The sequence below is a fragment of the Euleptes europaea genome, chromosome 13 (assembly GCF_029931775.1).
Source record: "Euleptes europaea isolate rEulEur1 chromosome 13, rEulEur1.hap1, whole genome shotgun sequence".
NCBI classification, from domain to species: domain Eukaryota; kingdom Metazoa; phylum Chordata; class Lepidosauria; order Squamata; family Sphaerodactylidae; genus Euleptes; species Euleptes europaea.
The window spans coordinates 25,036,265-25,059,404 of NC_079324.1; the positions used below are offsets into that span (position 1 = coordinate 25,036,265).

Genomic DNA, 23,140 nt, shown 5'->3' on the forward strand with positions numbered 1-23,140 from the left:
GGAATTATCCATTAATTCTTTGTTCAAAAGCTTTGTCCAAACACTGGAGGCCACATTCCACTGCAAGGAGGAGGAGGGGATCTGGAGGTGCATTTGTATCAAAGTATCAGAAGACCATGCCTATTATATTAGCTGCCATGGAACACAGGCAGGATGGTGCTGCTGCAGTCGTCTGGTTTGTGGGCTTCCTGTGTGAACAGACTGCTGGACTCGATGGGCCTTGTTCTGATCCAGCATGGCTTTTCTTAGGTTCTTATGTCCTACCGACAGCCATTTGGGGTGGTGGCACAATAAAGAAAAAAACACACTTTACGTGCACACAAGTACACAATATGCATATAAGAACTCATAGGCCCCAGATGGGTTTATGACAAGGCTCACAATCTTGGAAACAGCCTTTTCAGTAATCCAAAGTAGCCCTTCATCTTTTTTGGCAGCAAAAAAAAAATGTTGGCACAATTCAACCCATTAAATGACAAACCTTACAATCTTATTGAAGGAGTACAATCCTTTAGGAATGACTCTTCCACATGGTCTGATAGATGGATATACATATATTAGTACAGATATAATCAATGAGTTTAACCTGGCCGACAACTGACTGGGATGGGCCTGATGAACCTTACCTGGAGGATGAGGATGCCACAATGGCTGACCCCATGATGTCAAAACCCTGACAGAGCCTGAGGTTCTTGGGCCCTCTGATTCCCAAGGGCCATCGGTAGGGCTGCCAAGTCCCTCTTTGCCACCAGCAGGAGGTTTCTGGGGTGGAGCATGAGGAGGGTGGGGTTTGGGGAGGGGAGGGACTTCAATGCCATAGAGTCCAATTGCCAAAGCGACCATTTTGTCCAGGTGAACTGATCTCTATCGGCTGGAGATCAGTTGTAATAGCAGGAGATCTTCAGCTAGTACCTGGAGGTTGGCAACCTTAGCCATCGGGGACATGCAGCCAGACATGGCTGCTGAGCCAAAAGTAGGGTTGCCAAACTCCATGTAATAGCTGGAGATCCCCTGCTATTACAACTGATCTCCAGCCGACAGAGGTCAGTTCACCTGCAGAAAATGGCCACTTTGGCTGTTGGACTCTATTGCATTGAAACCCTCCCCTCCCCAAACCTTACCCTCCTCAGGCTCCACCCCAAAAATCTCCAGGTATTTCCCAACCGGGAGCTGGCAACCTTAGCCAGAAGCCTAGGTGGCCCATGTGCAGAAGCCAGGGCTGGAGACTAGGTCTACTAGATAACCCACCAAGGAGATATATCTATTGCCTGAAAACCCCATGAGCAGAGAAAGCAGAAAGCCCAGGTGGAAACTCATCTCAGATGGTGTAATATGTTGCTGGCCAACTGAGGCCTCTCCTGGGCATTAGAATACCAAGCTTCTCTGTGAGGCTTTGAGGGTGTTGGTCAGGGTCCTGCTTTAAGTGCCCGTAGACACCAGGGTCTACAACAGGAAGGGACAACCAGTGGACATTCCCAGTTTAGACTGGATCCAACCCAAGATCTGAAGGAACTGGGTATTTAGTATGTGTTTAAGAAGCAGAGAAAATTGAAGTGTATCTTTCACCATAATGGATGTTCTTGTTTCCACAGCCTTGTTTAGATATGCACCAAATTAGACAACATTAAAAACAGGATCCTAAAAATGAGACAAAAAACCTTGTCACATAATCTACTGAAAGCTTAAGAGAGTGAACCACATACACACACATTTTGTTTAAAAAAAATATTGTGTTTACTTTTGTGTCACTTCTGGGAAGGCTCAACTCCTGCTAATATATGTTGGCTTGGCTATCCAGAGGGAGTTGCAAGCCATAAAAATCAAACAAACAAAAAAACCCCAAACATCTGCAAAACTCATAAAGTGCTACTTTGCTAGATTTAAGAGATTGTTTTCAGACACTTCTCTTCCAGGGTGTTTTGTCTTCCCATGGCCCAGAGGGCCAAGGCGAGAATGGCACTGTGAGAAAACACTGCAAGATGATAGAGGGAAGACAGAAATGAACGTAAGAGTGAGGGGAAATGGAAATGAAGCATGATGTTAAAGTTCGATCATTACATTTGCCACTCTGAATGTCACTTAGAGTGACATTTCAAGGTGAATCCAAAGGCTCCTGCTTGGGCAAGAATCTGAAGAATTGGAAGGGGAGTAGAAAAAGTGTTTTGATATGACAAACAACAATTTTTGGCAACTGGCAAAATCTATATAAAGGAAGATTTTAAAATTCTCATTGCTGCTATTTCAACTCCCAAATCCCTGGTTCAACATCTTCCTTTTGCAAATCAAGCCCACGCTTTTAACATTTCTGCACTATTTTCTGTTCCCTCATCCTGTTTACCCCTCATAAAACAGACATATTTTTCATCTGTTTTTACATGCCAATAAATCAGAATCACACACACACACACACACACACACAAATAGCAAACACAGCATGTGTAAAAACTGTGCATTACATAGGACAAATTTTCAATTTACATACAGAGTATAATAAAATGTACAACCCATCAGCAAACAGCAGAGAAATGAAACCAATAAAAAAAAGACATTTAGTGGTGGCAATTATGCTCTCAAACACTCTTCCAGCACTGAGGCTATCCAGCTTTAGGCACCAGGTAAGGACCCCAGGTTTTATCCAAATGTTTGTTTATTTGGGTTACATTTCACCATTTTGTCCATCTCCCCTGTGTGCTGACAGATTCTGGCTTCATTGTTGGAGAAGCTTTATATATAGTTGGGCTGAACTCTTGGGATGTTTGACTTTTTAGAAAAAGCTGCTTATCATTTTATCCTATCATTAAACAGTTTTTATTGCTATTTTACTGGGTAAACCATCTTGGGAGCCATTGGCTGGAAGCTGTAATCTATATTTAAAGCTAAAGCCCATCCTTCCAGTTTATCAATAAATATTTTTAAATAAAGAGAATATGTTGCACTTCTGTTTTTTTTTTTGGGGGGCACGTCTTTTTGTATGTTTTATTGTGTTAATGTGGAACAGTCAATGCAATGTTATCTGAAAAACAAACAAACAAATCTTAGCAGGATATCTTACTCAGACCATTCAATACTTTGAATAGTTATGTTAGGATGCCTCCTATATAATGTTCAGTATTCTTGAGCAGAACTAATACTATTCTGGGACTATAAGGCCGTAATCCTGAAAGGGCCCCAGAAATGGCTTAGCAGCTGGCATGACCCCGTACCAACATAAGTGCCCACTTATCCCGAGATAAGGGGCACTTACACTGGCATGGGGTGCATTCACGCCCAGGGCCGGATTTAGGTTTGATGAGGCCCTAAGCTATTGAAGGTAATGGGGCCCTTTATATGTCCAGCTGTCCTTTGTCAACAACAAATTGTTGCTGTTTTTTGTGTTGAATATATGCAATATGGTAATTTATGGACCTAATAGGTATCTAAAGCCATTTGCTGTATGTAGGTTTTATTTTGTTTTTTTATCTTATATTTTGGAAATGTACATCCAGGTTTTTTTTTTCCTTTAATTTTTTTGGGGCCCCCAAGCGAGTGGGGCCCTAAGCTATAGCTTGTTTAGCTTATACGTAAATCCGACACTGTTCACGCCAGTGCTGGTAAGCCATGCCGCTGCACGGGACTCCACCACTGGCACTGCTACTCCAGCAGCAAAATCCCGGAAGTGGAAACCCACACTGGCATGGGGAAGCGTTCCAAGGGGCAGAGCTGATGTTAGTCAGCTTCCTAACCCCTTTTGCTCCGAGAACGCCCCTTCGAGCAGCGGCATTGCTACGCCACCTTTTTAGTGGCGTAGTCTTGTTGTTTTCTAGAGGGGCATTTTCTTTTTTGAACATTTTAAATTGTTTGATTTTTCTTGCAGCTGCCAGGAAGACTCTGAGGAGGTGGCTATAAGCGCAGAATTTTGGCCTATAAGGATATAAGATGAAGATACAGCTTTTGTACTACCACCCGGGTCTGACAAAAAAAAAACCTGCAGGATAGTGTTATGGGAAGGGAACTTCCTTTGCCAAAAGTCACCTTTTTAAATATAGCCATTCTTATTCTCTTTTTTCTCTTTTAAAAGAGATTTCTTTGAAGAGAAATCAGTGCCCTGTTTTGTAACTTCAGTCCTTGCAGTTGTTTTATGACACACCCCTCAGGGTGGTGCTCTAGATGGAGGATAAGAAGGTTTGGGAAGACATTGCCTGCTACTGATCATCTAGAGCAGGGGTGTCAAACTCATTTGTTATGAGGGCCGGATATAACATAAATGTCACTTGGCTGGGCCAGGCCATGCCTCTCCAGTCCAGATTGGAACTGGGGTGGTTGGGTGGCTGCCTCGGCTGGCCTGTGGGCCGGATAATGCCTCATCTTCACGTAGCTAGGTTGGGCAACTGCACTGCACCTCTTCGACATCCTACTCCTACTTTGCTGGCACTGCTTGTAAAAGGCTTAATATTCTGGGAGAAAAGGTAAAGGGGAAATATCAGGAAACAGTTGGCCTGCTCCTCCCACCTAGTCATTTAAGAGGCGACCATTCGAAGCTGATTTTTCTTATCTTTCTTTTTGTTTTTGTATATATATATATATATATACACAAATATATACAAATATATATATATATATATATATATACACACAATATATATACACAAATATATATATATATATACACAAACGCCTGCACTGATTTGCTGTGCACTAAAAACATGGAAATGGTTATGTAATTTTTGCATTGCCAATTTTCTCTTTCCCTTGCAAAACAAAAAACCATTAAGGCCTCCTACGTATTCGAGATGACAGCCGACGTCACGCCGCTGCATCTCAAATGTTTGCTCTTCATCCGTGCTCTCATTTGCAGTGGAGCAGGTGAAATGACAAACTCCATTAAATCACCTTCAAATGAGGGTGTTCAGCATTGTTTACCATTGCACAGCAAGAACAGACATTTGTCATTGATTTATAGATGGTGCATCCTTGCACGAAAAAAAAAGATTGCTGTCAGTATGATTCTTCCATTGGCTTCGAGGAACCAAAATCATCCATCTTCGCTACCGTTTTATGCTCAGGTTTCACCCCAAAACTGTTGGTAGCCAATCCACATTGGACTTACAGCATGGGAAACAGGACACAGTAGATAGGGTTGCCAGCTCCAGGTTGGGAAATACCTGGAGATTTTCCAAACAACATAAAACAAAACATACAACATAGACACCTTTTACATAACCAGTGCTCCATACCTGCAACAAGACTTTCCTCAACTACTGGTTCTAAGGGTCCATTCCTGAAAATTGGTCCCAAAGCCCTTAGGAGCCTGACTACGGCCTCTGCCGGTGCAGGGGCCCACACCGCCAGTGCCTGGAAGGCGCACGCCGGTGTTGGTGTCCCCAGCACCGGTGTGCAGGGCCGGGCTCCGCTCCCCAACAGCCGCCGGCCACCGGCCTATGGCCGCCGGCACAGGCCACAGTGGCGAGCCAGGAGGCGTTCTGGCCCCCCGAGAGGCATTCCCGGGCCTTAACGGCTCCTTTTTATTTTTGTAAAGATATGCCAGCTTTTAGCTGGCATATCTCCCATGCAACCGTATGAGGGTTGCACGGGTTTTTGGCGCCGGGCAGAGGTTTCGGCTGTGCCAAAACCTCTTTAGGAGGCAACACCGCCAGTTTGCCTCCTAAGCCCGGTGCGGGCATTCCTTAAAAATCTTAAGATCAGATAAGCCTAAAAAAAAGAAGAAGAAGAAGAAGAAAAGATGGAGATACCTGATCATATTCTCACACATTTGTACTTATCAGATGGATTACAATACTTGGTTATTATTGTGGAATACCGATATTGTACTATATGCTGAGCCTCACAATCGATATATTTAAAAGAAAGATTCACACTGCCTTATTGTTAATGCTAACTCTGTTAGTATTAGCTAGTTAACTGCCCTTATTTCTTTTTCTTTTAAAAAAAAAGAATCTAAAGAGAGGAGAAACTTAATGCAATTAAAAAAAAAGATTCCAAAGAGGAGAAAAAATTCTAAAGAATGGAATGGAAAGGCACAAGAAGGGTATATCTATAATCAGAAAATGATGGCAGAACAGAGCTGGGGAATCCACTCATCCCTATTGCAGATTATTTATCTCCCACTGCATCAAGGGGTTTAAAAGTATCAGCCTATCAGAATGATATAATATAGACAATATAATATCATATAGTACATAAAATGTATTGTTCCCAACATTTATATCTAGTAAATTAATCAAAAATAAAAGACCTGTTCTCATTAATCTATGTGTATTAAACTGCTTAACTTGTTTAATGCCTGCAATATCATTTAATTTTAAAAGCTCTATATGCATATATTATTCTGCCACATAGTCAGTGGTATAAATTATTAACATACACACCATAAAGTATAATCATTCAAAATATAAAATACAACAATTCTGACCAAGTTACACATGGATGTATACACACCACAGAGATAGGATTTATGCTGACCTTGTTTAGTAAGATATTTGGACCAGATATAACAACTATCTGAAAATGATACTGGATGATCCTATGCTATTCCAATAATGAAGGGGCGCCGGGACGCCGACACGACAACTTGTGATAGGAGGATGCTGGCGAAAGGGTGGCATTTTAAGCCCATTCGGCCCCCAATCTCAGGAATGGGCTGTATGTGACTGTATTCTGGGTTGCAAAATGGAACTTCTGTCCTCTACTAATCCAACTTAATGCAATTTCCCCCCTGCCTTCAGAAGAATTCACCACCACTTTGGGGCAGGGAACTCTGTCTGAATTGGGAAGGGGGGGAGTTTAAATGCCAAAGATGTCAGAAGGCCTAGCTCCACAAAATATAGACGGTTCTTTAGGCAAAAACCACCGGCCTGTAAAATGAACATTCGGTGAACAGGTTAGAGAGAGTTCCCCCCTTTTGCCACCTGCATTTGAAACTAATCACTTCTTAACATTGTCAAGGAAAGACACTTTAGGAAGATAAATAAATAACTACAGTCACATATCCACAGGGGCCAAGCAGATGCAGAACTATTAATAGCGAGGAAAGAAACACTGAAAGTGTTGCTTAGCCCAGAATGTACCCAGACACTTAAAAAAACAGCATTCAATAAACATTCTTCCCACCCAAGATATACAGGAAGGAACGAGTTCTTTCAGGGAGCAGCTATTCCTGAGTTAGATGGATTTCCTAAAGAAGCTTAGAGACTTATGTGCCAAACCAGGATTTTTTATTATTATTATTATTATTATTATTATTTTGTATGCACTCCAAAGTGTCCTGCAAGGGAACAATTTTGAATTTATTATCCCTCCTGTTCTGAACCCCTCCAAATTCTTGTTTGATTTTGACTCCCCTTTGCGCTAATCAAACCCATGACGGTTTCTTTGTGTGCCATTTTGAGTTTCTTCATACTGAATTTTCCCTGTAAACTATCAATTTTTCAACATTAGGTATATAGCAATTAGCATCCTACATATATTACATGTATAAATATCATACTCTCTCTGTGTGTGTGTGTGTATGTGTGTGTGTGTGTACACATGCTATTTATTTATTTAAATAAAATAATTTTATGTCACCTTTCCACCCAATCAGGGTCTACAATATACATTACATGCAAAAACCACAGAATATATATTACAAACAAACCTAACAACCTAGGGTTGCCAGCTCCAGGTTGGGAAATATTTGGAGATGTTTGGGGTGGAGCCGGAGGAGGGAGGGGTTTGGGAGGGGAGGGACCTCAGCAGTCTATATTGCCATAGAGTCCACCTTCCAAAGCAGCCATTTTCTCCAGGTAAACTTATCTCTGTCGCCTGGAGATCAGTAGTAATCCCAGGAGATCTCCAGCCACCACACTATAACAAACCTAGGAGGGGGGAAACAGACAAAAACAAAACAGAAAACATGGACAAAAATATAAAATATAAATGGAACATGATAAATAAACATTCACTCGGCTTTAGTGTTGGGTCCATACTCCATTATATTCAGATTCACAAGTCCATATGAATAGACATATGGAATTATAAAGGAAAGTTGTGGGAGGGGGGGAGAACTCTTTGTGTGCACTTTGAAAAGACGCAGGGAGATGAAATCTTTAGGTCTAGGGAACATGTATAAAAGGTATCTTACCCCAAAGAGCTACATTATAAGAATGGCTATCAAAGCAAAATTCACAACAAATCCGGATATTCGTCCTTAGATGAAACTTAAGAAGAATTTTGCAGGAAGCCAAAAGTCTGTTGATATTAAGGGGCAAAACAGATCTGGTGAATATCATGGGCCTTGATCAAACTGTTCATAAGTACATTGTATTCATGCATAGCAGTGATGTGGACTGGGACTGCAGGGGAAAGTAAGAGGGGATTTAACCCTTTGATCCCTGCTCAGTTTTGCTAATAAAAACTTGGATTCCTGGGCTTTTTGGGGCAGTGTTAAGTGTGGGGGGAAGCATTCTTTTAAACTTTGTCTTTTCACTTTAAAATGCTAAAAGCCGAGCTATGACTCACAAAGAAAAAAGCAGGGCTCAGATTTTAAATATCTTCTGCCTTCCTGTGTGGCTCTGATCCAAAGAAGGCCTGTGTGTTCAATCTGCTCTTTTTACAAATAGACTGAGAGCCATAATCTCGTGTCTATTTTGGCTCTAATTGTAGGGGACTTCATCAACAGAAACTGCATATCCCAATCAAGTGTTGAGATTTCTCCTGACATCAAATTCAACGCACATGTGGACATGCAGATGAAATGGACGTGTGTGTTTAAAGTTGGGTTCTAGTGAAGCAAGATTAGGGTTGGGCATTTGTACTGAGCATTGGTATGTGATTGATAGTTTTTGCATTGATGAGCCTACTGTATACTCTTTCCAACTATCCCTGGACACCATTTTCTGTCTACACCCCCCTAAAAAGGTCACTGCTCTTTCCTTTGCATTCATAAGCCCTACCCCTGAAAGAGAAAATAGGAGGACTTAAGGGATCGGTTGCCCTTTAATCATTAAGAGATTCTTCCCATACATATACAAGGAGAGGGCTGGTAGCAAAAGCAGGGACAAAAAAATGGAGATTTTTTTTTCATTTAAGGAAGAAGAGAGGATCTCTCTAATGCACACTCCTGTGTAGCTCCCTCCACATACGAAGGAGGGTACTGTTAAATAAATGACATGGTAAGTCAACAAGGGAATCACTCTGCAAGGCCCATGTGCCTTCCTTGATTCCAGAGCTTGCTCAGGCAGAATAAACCGTATGTGTGAGAGGTGATGTGCAACTCTGGCAGAGAATGTGAATGCAGCAGTGTGGCTCTCAGCTCATTGCTAACAATGATGTCGGACTTGTTGAGTTCAGGTCCACATGACAGAGAGCCACTCAATTAGAAATGACAGGCGTCTCTCTGCCTTCCAAGCTCACAGTCATATTCCCGGTAGGGCACAGCACACTGAGTAATGCACCCAGTTCTAAAGGATCTGTTGTCGGAAAACCTTTTTTAAAAAAATGAAGGCTGAAGGGTGTGTGTGAAGAGGGATGGAAAGATGATCGCCTGTTTCTCAAAGCCCGTCTTCATGTATATTGCAAAACAGCAGCATCATTGTAGGTAGAACTCTATATGTCACCATGCATGTCCAGATTTTGGATCCGGTGGATATTGAAAGTTACCCAAATATGACTGTCAACAGTAGAAAAGAGCAGGGGTGAAAATGCATGGTCGCTTTAGCCTCCTTTATTCCTGTTTCAGCCAGGATTCAGCCAGGATCGAACACGTGGCTCAATCCTGGCTGAAACAGGGAATAAAGGAGGCTAAAACGACCATGCATTTTCGCCCTAGGAGTCCAGTAGCACCTTAAATACTAACAAAATTTCTGGCAGGGTATGAGCTTTTGGTGAGCCACAGCTCACTTCTTCAGATACAGCTAGAATGTTGATTCCATCTATCCTTAAGTAGAGAGGAGTGAATTAGACACACAATGGCAATGTAAATGTAAAAAAAAACAAGTAAATGACATTAGCAGGCCTGATTGGATTAGGTGTGATATGCAGAGGGGTAGTAGGTGTGGAGAATTTAGCATGGTAATGAGACAGGAATCCCAGATCTTTATTAAGTCCTGGAGAATGCATAGTCTTGAGCTTCATTATTATTTGTAATTCAGCAGTCAACATTCACTGTCAACTTTCACTGATGCATGAGTGAAAAGATGGAGAAACAGCTATCCATTGTAGCATAACATCATAAGAACATTAATCTAAGACTGCCTTTTTACCATGTGAATGTCAACACTCACCAAGTTTTAGACATCCATTGTAAGAAAGTCTTTAAAATCAGAAAGTCTAGTGATCCTCTTTTAGAATTATTTGGAAGGAAGCAGGAATTGCAAGTCCTTTAATCATTATGGGTTTATGCCAAGAAATATGAAGCTTCCTCAGTTCAGCCCACTGGTCAAACTACTCCAGGAGGATCCTGTGTGAATGGCCTCGGAAGTCCAAGATCACAAGCAGAGAGAAGAGTCTTTGCCAATTCTGCTGAGATCTTATTTCATACTGAAGATTTAGTCTCTAATCTTCTGTATGCAAATCACGTACTCTGAGCTATGGACATTCCCCTAGACAGAGGAATGTTTGCCCAAAAGCATCATTTGTCTAACAGAAAAGGGTTGAGTCCCCAAGTAGCCAATTGAAATGAATGAATTAAAAACCCACTAGCAACCTCGGATCATCCCAATGCATAAACAGGTTGACTATACGCCATTGCTTTTTATTCAGTGCGTTTTGGGCAGATGAGTGACTCATGGTGATGGAATAGCCATCAATATTGTCTCTCTACATTTTCTGGCTGGCCGGACTTGGCACATTGATAGCACACTCATGACCACTTCATCTGTGGTACTAGAACGAGACACAGCGAAAGGGAAGGAAGAGATTCCCACATTCAAGCACAGTTCTTCACAGCCATAATGGATAAACACCGACATTCTCAGAAAGCGCAATTTTATGCGAAATATCGCATTCTGGGCTCGTTCTGCACACACTGTTTCCTGCAGCATCTTGGTGTATACACAGCCTTGCTTAAAGATCTGCCGTAGCATCTTGCTTTGTGCCCAAAAGTCAACAGAGATTGTGGAGGTGTTGCCACTCCGTTCAGCGCCAGCTGAACCTTCCAAATAGGCATCAAGAACTTCCCCTGTAAATTGTGTTTGACAGTAGAGAGCAGGTGCCTCCCGCGACAGATTGTCTCAGGGAGACTGAAACAAGAGTCTTGAGAAATTACAACACGGATTAATGGTTTTGCAGAGTGCAAACAGAGAGAATCCCCCTACTGTACGGAGACGCCGTACTTATGCAGTGTTTGTATTTCAAATGTGTATCCTGTCCTTCCATCTGACAGCCCAAGGACAGCTAACAATCAAGGTACTTAAAAAAAACGGTGAGTACAAAGTCTCTGAAACAGACTTTTCCAAGCAGCCTGTCCTTGCTGCATATAGAAAGGAGAGGTCAGTGGCAACCAATTCCAGGCCTTTGTCTGCGGTGGCCCACATGCTATAGCATTAGAATGCACAGCCATTGGTAGTACCTCGTACGTGCACCTGGCTACTTTCAAGGAGAGGTGTAAAGCAATTTTCTTGCAGACAACTTTCACCTGTCTCAGCCTCTGAAAGGAAGATCCAGGAGTTGTGCAACTGGCTGGACCTAGGGTTACCAACCTCCGCATTGGGCCTTTGGATCCCCCAGAATGACAACTGATCTCCAGACATCGTTTCCTCTCAAAAATGGCTGCTTTGGAGGGTGGATGTGATGGTATTGTTCTCTGCTGGGGTCCCAAGCCTTGTCCTCTCCAGGCTCTATCCCTAAATCCACGGGCATTTCCCAACCTGTAGTTAGCAGCACTAGCAGGACTAAGAATTATTAAAATTAATTACACAATTTTAACTCTTCTATCTCTCGTGTGTGTTTCCCCTAAAAAAGGGATGGGCATAAGGTCACTCAGGAATGACAAGTCATTCTCCAAGCCATTAAAAGTAGCTCTCCACCCCTCCACCAGTGCTGCTGCAATCATTTCCCTATCCTTTAAAGCAACCCCAGCAGCTTCTCTCCTCTTGTATGCTCCAATCTGAGAGCCAGTGTGGTGTAGTGGTTAAGAGTGGTGGTTTAAAGCAGTGGACTCTAATCTGGAGAACTGGGTTTGATTCCCCCCTCCTCCATATGAGCAGCAGATGCTAATCTGGTGGACAGGGTTGGTTTCCCCACTCCTACACATGAAACCAGCTGGGTGACCTTGGGCTAGCCACAGCTCTTAGAGCTCTCTCAGCCTCACCTACCTCACAGGGTGTCTGTTGTGAGGAGGAGAAGGGAAGGTGATTGTAAGCCAGTTGATTTTTCCTTAAGTGGTAAGAGAAAGTTGGCATATATCTTATCTCCAGCACAGGTCCCACACATAGATGTAGTTTTGGAACAGGGAGCAGGCAGATGAGAGTCAATGCATGTAGGAACAAATAATATAGATGATTAAATTATGCTATCTGGGATAGGTAATGTGCATACCTAGATATCTCACTGTCCCTCACTGTGTGCAGGGGGAAGATTGAGAGAGAGTATAGTCCAAGGGGGACCTAAAATGAACCTTGAAATATGGACAATATCACTGCCCATGAATTGCTTTCACCACTGCAAAGCTCCTGTTCTAAGCACTTTGAAGTGACAGTAAAGGAGAGTCTGATGTACTGGTGTCTTGTTACATATACTGAAGCTAAATGTGGACTCCCCCTCTCTTTTGGCAAGGAATGAAACAATACTATCCTGTTTAAACCCTCCTGGATCCTATTTAAATATTTAAGCAAAACCGCATCCTAAAGTTAGGCTCTTGTTTTGTTTTGTAATGGCTGTTGAAGGGGTGTGGGGTGGAGAGATTGCAGTTGTAATTACTGAAGCTTCAAAGGTTAAATCTGGGATCCTTCTGCATTGTTCAAGAAATCTCATTCTTACCTGTCAGTACTGAAAATGCATCACAGAGATGTGTGCATGGGCAACGTGACAACTCTTTGGTGCCAGATTTTTTTGTTGCAATGTTCTAAAATAAAACCTCAGATTATCCCCACGCACAGTCTCCCATCGATTCTCACAGCATACAGCAGCCCAGACTGCATTCATTTGAAAGGATCTCTCTTGTTCATTAGTGCTTGCTCACACAACCTTTCTCTGTTTTCTTTAGGTGAACAAATGGGAGGAATTAAATAAACAATCCATATGTCCACAGCTTGCCACCTCTGATCCCCTGTCCCCCAAACACCCTCCTCCCACCTTCTTTCCAACTCAATTTCTTTCCAACTCTGAGTTTCTCAGTGCCCATATGGCTTCAGCTAGCAAACTCAAATTCTCACTAATTTGTAAAAATAGAAGAGAGCCCCTGGAAGAGGAAAATTCATCTTTCCACGGGACATTCTGTGCTATGGGTGAGTCATAATGCACACCTGCAAACCAAGTTGGCTCCTTAAGCAAGCAGGGTGCAAGAAGGAAAGCTCTCTAAATCTTCCTTGGAGATTAGCCCCACATCTGGGGCTACAGGTTGAGGGGAAGCTGGAAACAGTCAGGGTGGGCAATGTAAAGAGCAGCCGGAGGTTGTGGCTCAGTAGAAGAGCCTCTGCTTTGCATGTGGAAGGTCCCAGGTTCAATCCCCAGCATCTCCAGTGAAAAAGAACCAGGCAGCAGGTGGTGCAAAAGACCTGTACCTTGGAGAGCCAATGCAAGTCTGAGTAGACAATACTAACCTTGATGGACCAAGGGTCTGATTTGGGAGGGGCTGTGGCTCAGTGGTAGAGCATCTGCCTGGCATGCAGAAGGTCCCAGGTTCAATCCTCAGTATCTCCAGTTAAAGGGACTAGGCAAGTAGGTGATATGAAAGACCTCTACCTGAGACCCTGGAGAGCCACTGCCAGTTTGAATAGACAATATTGACTTTGATGGAGAAAGGTTCTGATTCAGTATAAGCCAGCTTCATGTGTTCATGTGAGGTATGGCAAATATTGGCTCAGCTAACCAGGACCAGGCTGGGACAGAAAGGGAAGGTCCTTGAATTTATGACCTTATTGCACACAGCAAACACTCCCACACTAAATAAGACCCATTTAACACTGAGGCCAGCCTATTGTGTTTCTCCCAAGTCTGACCAATCGAGAATTTTCATACCATATGCCAATTACATTTTCAAACTAATAAAAAATGAACTGTTATGTTGTCTGGGGGAACAAATAAAATGAGAATTTTAACAAATGAACAAAAATGAATAAATCCCATTGCTTCCTGGTGCCTGGCAGTCTGGTTTAGAGAGTTTTCCAATAGTCAAAGTCAAGTAGAACAGGGATGAACATTTATTTCCAAAGGAAAACTTTGTTTATTTTTTTCTACTCCTTTTTTTTATTCCCATCACCACATCCTGGGACAGGGAATTCCACAATTTAACTATGCATGGTGTGAATAAATGCCTCCTTTTATCAGTTTTGAATCACTCACCCTCCAGCTTCAGCAGATGAACCCACATTCTCTAGTATGAGAGAGGGATAAAAGCTTCTCCCTCTACCCTCTCTCCAAACCATGCACAATTTTATAGACCTCTATCATGTTTCCCCTTAACCACCTTCTTTCCAATCTAAACAGCCCTAAGCACACGTGCTTGTATGTGTGTGTTTAAACTTCTGTCAAGTTGCAGCCAACTTATGGCAACCCCATCATGTTTTCAAGGCAAGAGACTAACAGAGGTGGTTTGCCATTGGCTTCCTCTGCACAGTAACCCTGGAATCCCCATCCAATTACTAACCAGGGCTGACCCTGCTTTGCTTCTCTGATGAGAACAGGCTAGCCTGGGCCAACCAGGTCAGGGAGATTCCAATTTTAGTAGTGTCTAAAAACGGATCCCGCCATGGAAAACATGAGGAGCATATCTGCTGGGGGGCATACAACCACTCAGGGCCCCAGCCCTGAAAGGAAGGCATTGTTTTGTTTTGTGTGTAGTGGGAGGGAGTCTAAGGGGATTAATGGAGGCGGACGAAAAGATTGCTAAGAGCAAGGGTAGAGGGTATTCGGCAAAATCTGATTCACCCGCTTATTAATTTAATGGAGTCGGAGGAAGATGTAATGAAATGTCTTCTTTGGGACGGGGACTCTTTTCATCTTTCTCAAGTTGCCAAGTTCTGCACTGCAACAATTAAAATCCATATGGGAAAGACTGATAGGGCTAACACTGGGATTGGCTAATTTTATCCGGTAAATTATTGGTTTTAAATGTTTTTTTAAATGTTTTTGATATTCTCAAACAAGAGAGATTTTAATCTCTCACAGGTTGTACCTGGTCGTGTTATTCTGGCTTTTGCTGTAAATAAATGTATTCATGCTAAGAGCAAGGAGAGAATGACTATTTATATGACCAGAGACAGTCACTCAGGATACCCTAATGCTTTGTTTTACTCTTCCTGTTCCCCATCACATTGTCTTTGTCTCCCCCATAAATGAAACCTTCTTTCTGAGATACGTCAATTAGTCATTCATTGCAGAACACTGGAACCAGCCCTTCTGCAGTCAATGCCTGCAATTACGGTTTCCATTCTCAGCCAGACGAATTGTGGAGCTGGGGGCCCTCTTGTTTTTGCGTCTCTCTTTGGTGCAAATTGACTTCTTGGATTTAGATTGGCCTCACCTATTCTTTGTACTGCTGACTGTACCAATTTACAACAGCTCCATTCTCATGCCAGCGCCTGTCCTTTTGTGGAAGAAAAGCCAGGCTGTTGAAAGAATGACACTATCGCATAGCTCGCCCTTATAAGGAAGGAGACAGATTTCCCCTAACACATCTAAATACATTCCAATTGATGCTGTTTGTAAGATGCACAAATAAATTGCAAAGCCGTAGATTTGCAATTTGCAATCTTTCCCTCTCACACTCTAGCAAGCCAGCCTTCCTCAAGCCATCCTGCCAGTTTTTTTATCTCCTTCATCTGAAATAGACCTATCAGCTATTTTAATGCTGACTGGCAGTGATGAGACTGCCAAAATGTGACAACCTTATCTGCAGTACAGCCTGCAAATTGCCAACCATTGATCCAGGAGCATGGACCATCTGATCAGTGCAAGACTAGATGGGCTTCAGAGGGAGGGAGGAAAAGACAAAGGTAGACAGAAATAAATATTTGAATTATACCTCCTGAAAGTGATTTTCAGTGCCTTTCTTTTTCCCACTTGGGCTGTAGTCCCCTACCCAGTGGTGGTTTGGAGAGGTGGAGTCTGATCTAAAGAACCAGGTTTGATTCCACTCTCCTCCACATGAGCGCTAGAGGCTAATCTGGGGGACTGGATTTGTTTCCCCAGTCCTATACATGAAGCCAGCTGGGTGACCTTGGGCAAGTTAAAGCTCTGTTAGAGCTCTCTCAGCCCCACCTACCTCACAGGGTGTCTGCTGTGGGGAGGGGAAGGGAAGGTGATTGTAAGCCGGTTTGAGTCTCCCTTAACTGGTAGAAAAAGTGGGCATATAAAAACCAGCTCTTCTTCTTCTTCTTCTTCTTCTTCTTCTTCTTCTTCTTCTTCTTCTTCTTCTGCCAGCTCTGAGTTGGGAAATACCTGGAGTTTTTTGGGGTGTAACCTGAGGAGGGCAGGGTTTGGAGAGGGGAAAGACTTCAATGCCATAGAGTCCGATTGCCAAAGTAGCCATTTTCTTCAGGTGAACTGATCTCTATCAGCTGGAGATCAGTTGTAATAGTGGGAGATCTCCAGCTACTACCTCCCCCCACACCCCCAGGGACCCATACTCCATACCCAGAAGATGGCCAAGGTGCCTTCCCTCTTATGATCTGTCTAAGATCATAACATCAGCACTGCTGATAGATGGCCATTTAGCCTCTTCTTAAAAACCTCCAGGGAAGGAGAGCTTACCACCTCCCAAGGGAGCCTGCTCTACTGAGGAACCACTCTAACTGTTAGAAAATTCATCCTAATGTTTAGACGGCAACTCTTTTGATGTAATTTCAACCCATTGGTTCTGGTCCGACCTTCTGGAGCAACAGAATACAACTTGGCACCATCCTCTATATTGCAGCCCTTCAAGTACCTGAACATGGTTATCATATCACCTGTCAGTCTTCTCCTCTTCAGGCTAAACATACCCAGTTCCTTCAACCTTTCCTTACAGGACTTGGTCTCCAGACCCCTCACCATCTGTGTTGCCCTCCTCTGGACATGTTCCAGCTTGTACTCACTTCCAATTTGTGGGTTTCTATATCCGGTCAGTCCAATCACTGTACAAAATGTGTTCAGGATTAACTCCCAGTGGCAGTTTCACAGCCAATTTCCAACAACAGAAATCTTAAGCAGGTATACCATGTAACACTTTCAGCATCCATAACAGTTCACAAACAGTTATTCTTAAAACAGCCCAATAAGGCAGCTCAGTATTATCACACTATTGCATATGGGGAGTGAGGCTGAATGAGAATGGCCTGCCAAAAGCCACCAGGTGAGTTTACAGTCCAGATCAGCTTTGAACCAGTGACCTCTGGGATCAAAATGGATTCTTAACCAGACAGAAACAGTCTGTCTGCAACTAAGTATAGACTCTGCTTATGGTTGAGCACACGCTTCACCAGCCAAACAATTTATTACATCAACCAAAGGTCACTGCAATTCCCTCTGGGGACAAGGATTTACATACAAAATGGTTTTTTTTCTTTAAAAAAAATGCACATAAAAATATCTATCAGTACATCCCCTGATTTCCCACAACAAGGAACAATAGTCTCCCTGATCAACTCTGTCCTAAATTCTCAGCAGCTTTAGAAATAAATCTGTCCTGTATGTTGCATATAGATCTATATCCACAACATGGTTGCATATTTACACAGGTCTCTATAAAAGTCTGGTAATTTATTGATAAGGTTGTGTATAAATCTCCTGACTCTCTCTCTCTCCCTCCCTCCCTCCCCACATTTGCATGCAGAAAAACACAGGTTCAATCCCTGCTACCTCCAAAGGTCTTAGAGAGGTATCACCATCCAGAGTAGACAGTGCTGGACTAGACAGACTAAAAGTTCTATAAAACAACTTTTTATGCTGAAAACTTTCTATAACCCTGGTGGTGCTAAATAGTCCAACCATTCTCTCTCTCTCTCCCCCTTCTCCCCCTGCCCCCCAGGACAGTCCCTATTTTCTGGTGCCTATCTCTACTAAAATAATGATTCCACACACACACCCGATTTTGCTTTTTGGAGAAGATGCTGAAGATGCCTTTTAAAATGCTGTTCTGCATGCATATACAAGAAGAAGTCCCAGCCCTTTCTCTTTAAGTTAAATGCCAGACAATAGTGTGATATATTACCATGTGTCAGTACATATATCAAAACCCTGACAGCTGCCATTCTAACCAAAGCAATGACAGGAAGACTTCTTACGTCTGCTGTATTTGTGAAAGTGAGATGCAAAATATTATGAGCTCCCCATAGGGCAGGGGTCGGCAAACTCATTAGTCAATAGAGCCAAATATCAACAGTACAACGATTGAGATTTCTTTTGAGAGCCAAATTTCTTAAACTTAAACTATATAGGTAGGTACACTGTTTATTAACTTAATAAACTTTAATTAAAGTTTTAAGTCTTAATTAAACTATAGGTACACTGAATAAAACTTGATATCATACTTAATAGTGATCTTATTTATTGATAAAATTAAATTGTAAGTAAGGTATCCATAAAATTAAATCATGACAATGACTGACAAATACTGTACATTTTCCCCATCTGCATTCTCAAAATTCTGCAGGGGGCTTATTTTTGAGTTTTGAGAATCTGGATGGGGAAAATGTGCATCTGAGTGGCAAATCCAAGGCAAAACCTCCCATTCATAAATGGCCAATAACCCCCCATGCAGAGTTTTGAGAATCTGGATGGGGAAAACGTGTACGAATCAAACATGGCTTTCCCCCCCCCCCCGGGGCCCGACCTCCTCCTCGCCGCCACCTGGGCTCCTTCCTTCCTTCCCTCTTCGGCAGTCCTGCCGTCCACCCGTCCGCCCCTCCTCAGCGCCTCGGCCTCGAGGAGGATGAGGAGGAGGAAGAAGAGGAGGAGGAAGGAGGAGGGGCGTCCTCCCCCCTCCCCTCTCGCTGGCATTCTCCAGCGGCAGAAGGGAAGAGCAGGCCATGAGGGCGACGCGCTGGAGTTTGCAGGTGAGGAAGGTGGGGGAGGGTGTGTGTGTGCTGGATCGGGGCCTCCCTCCCTCTCCCCGGTGCTCGGGCCAGCACGTTGCAAAGACCCGCCCCCCAGGCGCTGTGGCGGCGGCTCTGGGCTGGCAGAAAGGCGGAGAACTTTTGTGGGACTTCTGCGTGCGCGCAGAGCCTGGCTGGGGCAGGGAAGGGACGCCAGGCTCTCCTCCACCGCGTAGCCCCGATCCTCCGCCGAAGGAAGCCAGCCCCCCACCCGGGCCCTCCGCGCCCAGGGAAGGTGGCTTCTCTCGGGTGGGTGGCCGCGATCCTGCAGCCCAGAGCCACACTCAAGGGGCCACTCTCATGCGGCTCGGGAGCCGCGGTTTGCCGACCACTGCCATAGGGTTGTGCAAAAAAACATTTCGGTAAATTTTGGGTTCGGGTTTTTTCAGCCCAATTTTTTTTCAGTAAACCCGAAATAAGCTGAATACCCGGTAAATATGCGTATTTGGCTTATTCTTGGGTTTCCTGAAAAAATTGGGCCCATTATAGTCAATGGGGATTTTTTGAAGCTCTTGGGGGGGCTTTTTTTTTTGAAAATTTTATTGGTTTTTATAATAGAAATTTTCCATAATAACTAAGAACATATAAACATTACAGAAAGAGGAAAAAAAATAAAGGAAATTTCTTTGACTTCCCCATCACCTCTGTCAGCCTCTTAATAAAGTATTTTATCCCAACGTAATATGGTCTGATCTTAATTATTCTTAAACTCATTTAAATTTCATATAACATACTCTATTGATATAAATGGTTATAATTCTTAATATTAATAGTGTCATTTAGATCAGATTAAAAGGTATTCTTGCATTTTTCCCAGTTTTAATTCATATTCACAATATTTCATCCAAGCCTCCCATTCCCCCATAACATTGTCTTTTTGATTTATAGTAGCTGTAAGTTTTGCCATTTCCACCAGTTCAAACATTTTCATAATCCAGTCTTTTTTCCCAGGGATATCTGCCCCTTTCCATTTTGCTGCATAGAGCAATCTTGCAGCTGTTGTAGCGTAAATCAAAAAGTTTCTTTGTGTTGACAGGTCATCAGGTATCATACTTAGTAGCATCATTTCTGGTATTTTGGGTATATTTTTTGTAGATTGGGGGGGGCATTTTTGGAGCTAGAGGCCCCAAATTTGTAGCGTGGCTGCAAGGGACTCTCCTTCGATGGTCAACAAAGTTTGGTGAACTTTGGGACAGAGGGTCCAATTTCATGGGACCACAAAGGGGTCACCCCCATCCTCCAGGCATTTGTGAGCTGAGCTGTCCATCAGTTTTCAGGTTCAAAAGTCCAGTGTTGCCGAGGACTGGTGGAGAGAGCTGATTGCCAGGCTGATGCTTCAAAGTCTGGCGTCTGCCTCAGTTTCTGGGTCGCTTTGCATGATGACCATGCAAACGAGCTTCCAAATGGAGGAAAAAAGGATTAACTGCAAGAGAAATAAGGCACGAAAAACATTCCTTTTGGTGGCAAATGATATCCTGTCAGCAGTCCTTGATTGTGGTCATGAAAAATCTGATTCTAAGAGTTGGTCACAGTGCAGGGAAACAAAGCCTCTACTCAGGGCAACCTTCTTTTGGAAAGCAGGTTTTCATGGGGAGGGGGTGAGAGCCGACTGAAGTCATGACCACGGGGGCTGACTGAAGGAGATTGCTCATCCACGTGGATGAAGAAATCTCTTTCGGAAGCCTGGTGGGTGGCTGTTGAAGCCGGCTCTTTTTAGTTGGAGGGTATATCCCTCTGGACGGGACTGGGTGAGCCCCATCTTTTAAATAACCCTATCTCAAAAGGGGCCCTAACAAAACCAGTCAAAAAAAGAAAGAAAAAGGGGAGAGAGCACAAAGCCATGCCTCTGAGCTAAGGCAAACAGCCGAACCCAAAAAGCCGAATATCTATGCAGCTTTTTTGGGAATCACCTATTTGGCTTTGGCTTTCCCCCCAGGTTTTGGTGTCTGGCAAACCCAAATCCCAAAATTTACCGAACAGCTAATTTTGGGTTTATTTTTGGTTCGGGTTTATTGATATGCACAACCGTAGCTCCCCACTTCCTTGGACAGTAAACAGTATCTGGGTCAGCACTACCTGCCTTTGCATTCCCTTGGATGAGAGATTTAGGATTCACTGGAACACTTCCTTTACTTACAAATACTCAAGTAGAATACAATGGAGGCAAAGAAGCACTCCCATAAGGCAGCAAATCTGCTTCCCTTCAAAATATCCCAAGAGACCAATCCTGAAACCAACTTACAGCTTTATCTGCTTTTTGCTCTCTCTCTGTTTGTAACTCAAGCTGCTGTTTCTATTTACACATTCTCATGCCCCCCCCTCTGAGACAATGGCCCTACCCAAGTTCTGATGGATAAATCATTCAAACACAGATATGACTTGCCTATCAGGAAGCAGTCTTCTAGCCACAAACTCACATTGATAAACCACCCACAAAACAATGATCCACCAACATCTATGATATGTTGATTGAAGACTTCTCTTATAGGTAGGGTTGCCAATCTCCAGCTGGTGGCTGGAGATGTCCTGCTATTATAACTGATCTCCAGGTTATAGAGATCACGTCACCTGGAGAAAATTGCCACTTTGGCAATTGAACTCTATGGAATTGAAGCCCCTCCCCTCCCCAAACGCTGCCCTCCTCAAGCTCCACCCCAAAAATTTCCCACCGGTGATGAAGAGGGACATGGCAACCCTACTCCCCTCCCCAAACCCTACCCTTCTCAGGCTCCACACCCAAATATTCCAGGTATTTCCCAGCCCGGAGCTGGCAACTCTACATATAGGCACACTGGCATATAAGGGATGAATCGCAGCAAATACAATGTAGGGAGCTTATCCATTTCCTGTTTTCCACTTCTATTTAAATAGTAAGTGCTATTAAATGTGTTTATATAGTGCCTATTCTGAATCCACAAGGTGGCCATCAAAATCTGCACTATAATGGATCTTAAAACTTCAAATCTAATTATACAGAAATATAACATGCTGCAGTGGTTAGCATGTCAGACTATGATCTGGTAGTTCAAAGGTGTTGCTGGGTGATCTGGGACCCCTTCACTCTCTCTCAGGCTAACCTACCTCCCAGGATTGTTGGGCAGATAAAATGGAGGAGGAGAGAACAATGTTGTAAGCCGCCTAGGATCCCCAACTGGGAGACAAATGGGGTGTGAGTGTATGTGTTTGGAAATCCCCCCCTTACGTTGTCCCAGGCATGTGTTTATGAGAGTTGTACTGCATGTACTGTGTATCTATCATACCCCTAATTCTAATGTAATATTCTAACCACACTGATTACATTGCCAATCAACACATAGGTTCAGTCCGCATGGCAAGAGCAATGGAGATACATGGGAATGCAGTAATTCTAGAAGAGTGGTTCTTGTACAAAATTACTGAGTAGTCCGATATCACCTTAAAGATTAACAAAAGCTATTTCAGCATTCAAATGTCACAACGTACTTCTACAGATGCATACAAACATACAATTATCAGGCTGGGTTTCTAGTGTTGTTATGGGAAGGGGAATTTCTCTCCCCCAAAGTGACTTTAAAAGATATAGCTATTGATTCTTCTTAGTCTCTTTCAAATGAAGAATTTCTCTTTGATTTCTCTTTGTAGTTTTCTGTTATATGTCTACCTATCATTTTATAACTTCAGCCCTTGCAGTTTTTCCCCCTGTTACATACCACAGGGTGGTGCTCTAGCAGAAAGGTAGCAAGGTTTGAGAATTTCTTCTGAGCATCTGTGAAATGAAATCATGAAATTTTGTTGAACCTCCCTTTCAGCTCCCACCTCTCTTCAAATATCTCTTTTGAGCAAAATTGATCTGATTCAAAACAGACTTGAAATGAGAGAGGAAAAGAAACAAGCTGCTGGATTTCAGGAAGAAATTGGGAAGAAGAAGGAGAAGGAGGAGAAGAAGAGTTGGT

General features: G+C 43.1%; 1 protein-coding gene across 2 annotated transcripts in view; it reads right to left on the reverse strand.

Annotated features, from left to right (window-relative positions):
- The window catches only part of PCDH11X (protocadherin 11 X-linked), a 793,680-nt gene that overhangs the window by 286,891 nt on the left and 483,649 nt on the right, over window positions 1–23,140 (reverse strand). The window lies entirely within an intron of this gene.